This window comes from Microcebus murinus, chromosome 2 (assembly GCF_040939455.1).
Source record: "Microcebus murinus isolate Inina chromosome 2, M.murinus_Inina_mat1.0, whole genome shotgun sequence".
NCBI classification, from domain to species: domain Eukaryota; kingdom Metazoa; phylum Chordata; class Mammalia; order Primates; family Cheirogaleidae; genus Microcebus; species Microcebus murinus.
Window position 1 is genome coordinate 86075243 of NC_134105.1, and position 9401 is coordinate 86084643.

The window sequence follows — 9401 nt, forward strand, 5'->3', positions numbered from 1 at the left end:
AAAATGCCTGAAAAGGAATTCAAAATAATAATCTTAAGGAAATTCAGTGAGATATAAGAGAACACAACAATTCAGTGAAATCAGAAAAACAATTAATGATCTCAAAAATAAGTTCGACAAAGAAACAGATACTTATTTAAGAACTAAGCAGAAATCTTGGAATTGAAGAATTTGATGAATGAAATAAATATACAGTTGAGAACTAAAACAACAGAGTAGATCAAACAGAAGAAAGAATTTCTGAACATGAAGACAGGTCTTTTGAAATAGCCCAGTGAGATAAAAAAAATAAAATAAAGAATAATAAAAAGCAATGAAAAAATAAATATATGCATTATCAAAGTGTCTGAAGGAAAGGAAATGGAGAAAGGTGCAGAACAACTATTTAATACAATTTCTCAGTTATTGGGAAAGGTATAGACATCACTCTCCATAGACTCAAAAAGCTCAAGGATTCTCAGTTAGATTGAACCAATAAAGATACCCTTCAAGATAAATTATAATCAAACCGTAGAAAGCAAAAGACAAAGAGAAAAGCATCAAATCACATGTAAGGGAATTTCCATTAGACTATCAGAAGATTTCTCAGCAGAAACCTTGGAGGATAGGAGACAATTGGATGATATGTTCGAAGTGCTGAAAGAAAAATATATATGTTGGATACAAATATTATGTCCAGCAAAGCTATCCTTCAGAAATGAAAAGAAATAAGGACCTTTCAAGACAATCAAAAGAGAATTTGTTTACTATTAGATCAGTCTTACAAGAAATGCTTAAGGGAATACTACAATTAGAAACTCACCAGCAAATTGGTATTAACTGCTCAACACTTAAGTGGATATAGGAATAACATTTATCGGGTGTCCAGCAGGTGGAGGGGAGGGGGCGGGTATATACATACATAATGAGTGCAATGTGCACCAACTGGGGAATGGACATGCTTGAAGCTCTGACTCGAGGAGGGGGGACAAAGGCAATATATGTTTCTTAACATTTGTACCCCCATAATATGCTGAATAAAATAATAAAAAAAAAGAAATGGGAGGATGAGAATTACTGTTATAAAAGCATATGAGGGGCGAGGAGGGGAAGGGTGTATACTTACATAATGGGTGTGGTGCGCACCACCTGGGGGTTGGACAGGCTTGAAGCTCTGGCACGGTGGGGGGTGGGGGGATGGGGGAAGGGTGGCAGGGGCAATATATGTAACCCCAACAATATCTGTACCCCCATAATATAATGAAATAAAAGAAAAAATAAAAGCATATGAAAGTATAAAATTAACTGGTCGAGGTAAATTCATAAATCTCTTAAAATACCCCAGTGATGTAATGAGGCTATATAAATCTATCAATCTACTAGTACAAAGGTTTAAAGTCAAAACAGTCAAAAACAACAACAGCTACAAATAATGCCTAAGGAACACATAATAGACAAAGAAGTAAATTAAACAAATTAAACAAAAATATAAATTGTGGAAGTGAGGGGAAAAGTCTACAATATTTTTATGTGACTAAAGTTAAGTTGCCATCAGCTTAAAATAGTCTGTTGTAACCATATAACTCTTTATGTTAGCCCTGGGGGAAAAAACAAAGAAGAAATTACAGCAGATAAATGAGAAAGAGAAAGGAAACAAAACTTAACACCATAGAAAACCACTAAACAACAGAAGTAAGCAATGAGAGAGAAAGAAAGGAACAAGGGATCTACAAAACAAAATCACAGAACAGCAAAATGGCAGAAATAAGTCCTTATCTGCCAATAATAACCTTGAATGCAAATGGATTAAAGTCTCTAATTAAAAGATATATGTGGCTGAATGTATTTTAAATAAATAAATAAACAAATAAGACCCAACTATATGCTACCTATAAGAGATTCAACTCATTGTTAAAAACAACCTGAAAGTGAAGTATGGAAAGATTTTCATGAATATGGAAACCAAAAGTGAGCAAAAGTAGCCATACTTGTATCAGATAAAATAGAGTTTGAGTCAAAAACTGTAGAAAGAGATAAGCAAGGCCACTATATAACAAACAAACAAAAAAAGATCAATTCAACAAGAAGATATAACAATTGTAAATATATATGCACCCAACACTGAAATACCCAAATATATAAAGCACATATTATAGACCTAAAGTTTTAATTAGACTGGAATACAATAATAATAGGGGACATCAACACTCAATTTTCAACAATGGGCAGATCATCTAGACAAAAAATCAACAGAGAAAGAGTAGACTTAAACTATACCACAGGCCAAATGAACCTAACAGACATTTATAGAACATTCCATCCAACAGCTGCAGAATACACATTCTACTCATACATGAAACATTCTCCAGGATAGATCATACATTAGACCACAAGTCTTAATAAATTTAGGAAGATTTAGATCATATCAAGTATTTTTTCTGACCACACATATAAAACTAGAAATCAACAACACAAAAACTTTGAAAATTTTACAAATACATGAAAATTAAACAACATGCTCCTAAAAAACCAAGGGGTCAATGAAGAAATTAAAAGCAGAATAAAAAATTTCCTTGAGATAATTAAAAATGGAGAAACATCATACAAAAGCCTATGGAGCACAGCAAAACATATTTTAAGAGGGAATTTGAGAGCAATAAATATCTACATCCAAAAGTAAGAAAGAGTTCTAAGAAATAACCTAATGATGCACCTAGAGGAACTAGGAAAACAAGAACAAACTAACCTCAAAATTGGTAGAAAAAAGTAAATAATAAAGGTCAGAGCAGAAATAAACAAAATAGAGACTAAAAAGAAATTCAAAAGATCAACAAAACAAAGAATAGGCTTTTTGAAAAGATAAAATCCCCAACGAAACTTTAGCTAAACTAAGAAAAAAAGAGAGAAGACTCAAATAAATAAATCATAAATGAAAAATGAGACATTGCAATTGATACTACAGAGATACAAAGGATTATAAGTAACTATATACCAACAAGCTTGATAACAGAAAAATGGATAAATTCCTGGACATATACAACCTACCAAAATTAAATTATGCAGAAATATAAAATCTGAACCAACCAATACTGAGTGAGGAAAGTGAGTCAGTAATAAAGTCTTCCATCAAAGAAAATCCTAAGATCTGATGATATCACATCTGAATTTTACCAAACATTTAAAGAAGAGCCAATACCAATTCTTATCAAAGTATTCCAGAAATTTGTAGAGGAGAGGATACTTTCACATACATTTTATGGAGCCAGCATTACTCTGATACCCAAACCACACAAAGACAAAAACATAAAAATAAACTACAAGCCAAAATCCTTCATGAACATAGATGGAAAAATTCTCAATAAGATATTAGCAAATTGAATCCAACATTGCATTGCAAGGTCATTCACTCTGAACAACTGAGATTCTTCCCATGGATGCAAGTATGGTTAAACTTACACAAATCAGTAAATGCGATACACAACATTAACAGAAATAAAACAGAACCACAAGATCATTTCAGTAGTTGCAGAAAAAGCATTTGGCAATATTCAATGTCTCTTCAAGATAAAAACTCTCAACAAATTACGTATAGAAGGTATATACCTTAACACAATAATGGCCATACATAACAAATCCATTGCTAATATCATACTGAAGGGGGAAAATCTTAAACTTTTCCTCTATAATCAGGAACGAGATAAGAATGCCACTTTCACCACTTTTATTCAACTTATCCCTGGAAGGCCTAACTGAAGCAATGAGGCAAGAGAAATAAATAAAAGGCATCTGAATTGGAAAGGAGACATTCAAATCATCCCTGCTTGCAGAAGACATAATCTTGGCTATAATATAAAAAATCCTAAAGACTCCACCAAAATACTTTAAAAACAAATAAATAAATTTAGCAAAGTTTCAGGATACAAAACCAACAGATAAAAATCAGTAGCATGTTTATATACTAGTAGTGAACTATATGAAAAATAAATCAAGAAAACAATTTCATTTACAAAGGAAGGAAAGATACAAAAAGGTAAGATACCTATGAATAAACATAATAAAGAAGGTGAAAGATTTACACTGAAGACTGTAATACATTGATGAAAGAAATTGAAGAGTATGAAAATAAATGGAAAGATAATTTGTGCCTATAAATTGAAATAATTAATATTGTTAAAATGGCTATAATACCCAAAGCAATCTACAGATTTATTGCAGTCCCAACAAAATACTAGTGATTCTTCACAGAAATAGAAAAAATAATCCCAAATTTGTATGGAACCACAAAAGATCCCACGATTGCCAAAGCAATCGTGAGCAAAAAGAACAAAGCTGGAGGCATTGCAATACCTGACTTCAAAATATACTATAAAGATATAGTAACTAACACAGCATGGTATGGCATAAAAGCAGACATATATATCAAAGGAACAAAATTGAAAGCCTGAAAATGAATTCACACACCTGCATCCAGCTGATTTTTCATAAAGGTAGCAAGAATATACATTGAAGATAAGACAATCTCTTCATAAATGGTGCTGAGAAAATTGTATATACACATGTAAAAGAATGAGACTAGATCCCTGGCTCTCATCATGTACAAAAATCAACTCATAAATAATTAAAGACTTAAATATAAGATCCCAAACTATGAAACTACCAGAAGAAGACATAGAGGCTGGGCAAAGATCTCTTAAATAAGATTTGAAAAATCATAGGCAAATAAGAGCAAAAATAGACAAATGAGATCACATCAAACTAAAAATATTTTGTACTGTAAAAGAAACCATTAACACAATGAAGAGACAACTTTTAGCACGGGAGAAAACATTTTTAAACTATACATTTGAAAAGGGCTTAATATGCAGAATATATAAGGAAGTCAAACAACTCTACAACAAAATTTTCAAAAAAAACAGCCCAAATTAAAAACTTAGCAAAAGACCTTAATAGACATTTATCAAAAAAAGACATACAAATAGCCAACAGGTATATGAAAAAATGCTTGATATTACTAATCATGAGGGAATGCCAATGAAAACCTTCATGAGATACCACCTTACTCCAGTTATTAATAGAATATCTAGTATGAAAAAGAAAAAATAGTATTGGCAAGGGTGTGAAGAATGTTGGTGGGAATGTAAACCAGTATAGCCACTGTGGAAAACAGTCTGGAGTTTCCTCAAAAAATTAAAAATAAAATTACCATGTAATCCAGCAGTCTCAGTATTGAATATATATATGTCTCCACTTCCATGTTTATGGCAGCACTATTTACAATAGCCAAGATTTGGAATCAACCTTAGTGTCCAATAATGGATGAATGAATAAAAACAAAACGTAGTATATCCACACAGTGGAATGCCATTCCACCTTTTAAAATAATGAAATCCTGTCATTTGTGACAACATGGATGAAAACTGAGGACACTGTGTCAAGTGATCACTGTGTGATCTACTAGCAAATGTACAAATTCCCATAAATTCTCAGAAAGTGCTAGTAAGAAAAATATGCTCTACATAAAAATAACAGTGCAATATATAATGAGATGCACACTATGAGGAAAGTTAACAAAGATACAGAACCACAGCAAAGGATTATTGTGACGTGTTCGTGCACTTAACCACTTAATAGTGCAGACCAACAAGACAATTGCCCTGGGAATGGAGCCCAGGGTTATTATCAAGAAAGTAAAGGAGAAGACCCAGGATAAAGACACTGCCCCTGACTAGCAGAGAATCATTTTTGCAGCAAGCAGCTGGAAGATGGCCATATTCTTTTTGACTACATCTGGAAAGAGTCAACCTTGCACCTGTTCCTGTATCTGAGGGGGTGTCCATAATTTCTTGAACCTTGCATTCAGTGTCAATGATGCTATTGCTCCACACTGCAGCCATTCATCCAGCCTAAGTTTAGAAATTACCAGTTTCAGTAATAACTAAACCTGTTTACAACACTAAGGAAGGCATCGCTGTTGTAAGAAAAAGAAAAAAAAAAAAGGAGAACAGTCTATTATGCATCTGTTTTAAGCATAGCATCTCACTGTGACTTGGTATATAGGTGGCAGTTTTATTTTTTTTTATTTTTTTAATTAAAATATGGAATGCTTCACAAATTTGCTTGTCATCCTTGCGCAGGGGCCATGCTAATCTTCTCTGTATTGTTCCAATTTTACTATATGTGCTGCCAAAGCGAGCACTAGGTGACAGTTTTCAAACATGGCCCTAGAATTGTTTGACCCTTCTCATCAGGAGATGGGGTCATTCTCCCCACATTTTGAATCTACACAGATTTGTGCCTGCTTTAACCTACAGAATATAGTAGAACTGTATTATGTGACTGCCAAGGCTGTCAGAAAATGTTGGGAGCTTCCTCCTAGTTCTCTTAGAATACTGACCCACTTAACTTTCATTCTTGGGATGCTCCCTCTCAGGACCCAACTGCCAGAAAATTTAAGCACATGGACAGTGTCCTAGCTGAGACCAGACATTTGAATAAGGAAGTCTCCAGAATGTTCTGCCATTTGAATCTTCCCAGATGAGTCTCTAGTAATTGTGGTAAGATACAAGTCATCCTTTCTGTGGCCTGTTCAAATGCCTGATCTACAAAACCCATGAGTATAATAAATAGTCATTGTTTTATATTTCTGGCTTGAGGTGGTTTGTTATGCAGCAATAAATAAAATAGATAACAAAATATGTAGGTGTATTATAAGTATTCGAGGAAGGAAGTTGGAAAGAATAGAAAAAAGGAAGAAAGGGAAAGAGAAAGGAAGGGAAGGGAGACAAAAATGAAAGAGAGAGAGCAAGAAAAAGAAATTCAGAGAGAGGAGAGACAGAAGAAGACACAGAAACAGATGGAAAGAAGAGAAGGAAGGAATTACAAAAGAAAGGAAGAAAGGAAAGTAAGTTAGAAAAGCAGGAAGTGGGGCAGAAGAAAGGAAATCTCTAATTCAGGAATAAAGGGAAGAAAAGGTTTCCTGAGAGGTAGGATTTAAGCTAGGATTTGAATAATGAGTAATTCTTACAGAGAGAATTATAAGAGAAAAGACTTATCAGGTGAGTCAATTAGGTGTCAGCCAAAAAAGCAGAAGTCATTTTACATGTATCAGGTCTGACATGTTTAATATAGGAATTAAAGACATATGTATCCAATGGGAAATCTGGGATCAAAGATCAAGAAAGCCACCAGCATTAGATGGGGATGGGGAGAATTCTCACAAGCGTGCCAGGAAGCCACTCTGAATCGTACAACCACTCACATGTCTGGCTGCAACTGTGCTTGGAGAATAATGACTTTGCCTCCTCTGAAGCCTTCCAAATCTTGTATTAGTACTTTTCCTTGGCAAACCCTAAACTAGGTCCATTCAGGGAAAGGAACTCTGGGAAATGGGTTTGCTGGCTTCACCTCTGCAGTGCAGAGGAAGTGATGGGAGTGACGCTGAGGGGACACTGGGCAGTACACACTCAAATTTCTGCCTTAACTAGATTTTTTTGGTGAAAGATAAGAGTTGAAAAGTAAGTTGGAGCCAGGTGTGTGATGGTTTTGGTAGGGACTCAGAGAAGGAAAACAAATAGCAGAGGACAGAGTAGCTGGGAGAGAGAAACTGCAGAATAATGACTGATAACGTAAGATTTGATGACTGCTCATGTTGGGCTGGGAGCTAGAATTCAAAGCCAAGGATGCTAGACTACCAAAGTCACCCCTAAGTCAGTATTTTCCATACTTCATATTTTCCATGTGCCGTACATGAAGATTTTCATTGAATGAAGATTTTTGTTGAATCTATGTACCACCCATACAATTACTTTCTTAATATTTTGACTTTAAATATACTCATTATTTTAAATTAATAATTCTATGACAATGAAATTTATGTCCTGACCAAAAATGAAAAGTGTATCACTTAGTAAACAGAACGTATCAACATAAATCCTGAATTAAATAGGCCTGAAGATTCCTGAAGCTCCACTCCATGCAAAGAAAGATTGTTTTCTTTCTCGTGAGAGGAAAAAAATGAAATTAACACACTGTGACTATTAAGCAAGCTACACAGAGATTTATGTCTTCATTCTCAAAAGACAAATTACGTATATGGCAACAAGGAAAGAAAACATGTACTATTTGGAAAAAGAATACCTATAAGAATCTTTCCTGAAATTACACTTTGTTATTTTTTAATATTAGCGTTAGTGGATATAAAATAACTCATTCCCAAAGACTGGATGACACCCTGACTAAAATGAAGACACAGAGGCGGGATGGAATATCACCCAGCCTCAGGGATTCTGCCTCCAGGGACTTAATGAGGACCCCTTTGCAGGAGTTTTCTGATTCTGCTCACATATCAAGGCTGTGGATTGATTGTCCACACTTCCCTACTTCAGGGGCCCTGCAGATGAGTGTACTCATCCCACCTTTGATTGAGGAACTAGAGCAGTACAAATAGCATAACCCAGAAGGGAGGGATTGGGGGATAGGTTAAATACAAACAAAAATATTTGACTAATCTATATCTCTTCTCTATGTCCATCTCATTGACATTTAAAGAATAAAGGCAAGGCTTAGCCCAGAGAAAGAAGACAAATCTGGCTTCAGCAGGGCCTAAAATAATTATAAAAAACAAAATAATGTTTCTGAATTCTTGCTAAATATTTTTACCTGTGGAGGCTTTGCCACTGAGATCTGCTCATCCTTCCTTTACGGAAAAAAAAAAAAAGATGATTATCAAGTGTCACATAATCATGTAAGCCTAAAATCATGCAAACAGCAAATAGCTAGTTCTCTTTGCTCTAATCAAGGGACTCAAAGAAAACTGCAAAGAAATACTTGGTGAGACAATACTACTTAATGCTGTAGCAGGAACATAATTAAGTTTGAGGGTGACGATGGTCTTAGTGTTATGTTTTGGGAGAGAAGCAGAATCAGTAAAAATAATTTCTAGTGTCAGGAAGTTCATTTTGGAAAGCTGTTGTAGAAATGCAAGAAGGAATGATATGAAAGTCTAATGTAAGATATCAATAGTAATCTAAAAAAGAGGCTGAATCATCTGAACAGACTTTAGTGAGTGATGTGGCAGAAGTGAAACAGGATTAGAGAGTGGTATAGAGATTATGTAAACACAATGTTGGCAATGCAAACTAAGATTATAGGAAGAAGAGCAGATTTCATTTTGGACAAAGGGGGATAAGATAAATTTCTGTTAAAGCTGACATGCATGTGGAACACCTTGTTGGATATATCCAGCAGGCAATTGGTACTGAGCTTAGAAATGTTTAGACCTAGTCATATGAATTTGGGAATCTACACTTTATGTCACCTGAAATCATGGAAGTAGATTAGATGACCCACAGAGGCACGGCAGAGCAAGAATACAAGAAGACCAAAGGAAGACTGGGGAGATCAGGGCAGAGGAGGGGAAATGA

At 34.6% G+C, this 9401-nt stretch overlaps 1 non-coding gene across 1 annotated transcript; it reads right to left on the bottom strand.

Annotated features, from left to right (window-relative positions):
* Positions 1-6068: 6068 nt before the first annotated feature.
* LOC142869688 (U6 spliceosomal RNA) lies at positions 6069-6175 on the bottom strand. The gene has a single exon (XR_012918262.1). It is a non-coding gene; the product is annotated as a U6 spliceosomal RNA (small nuclear RNA).
* Positions 6176-9401: the final 3226 nt, after the last annotated feature.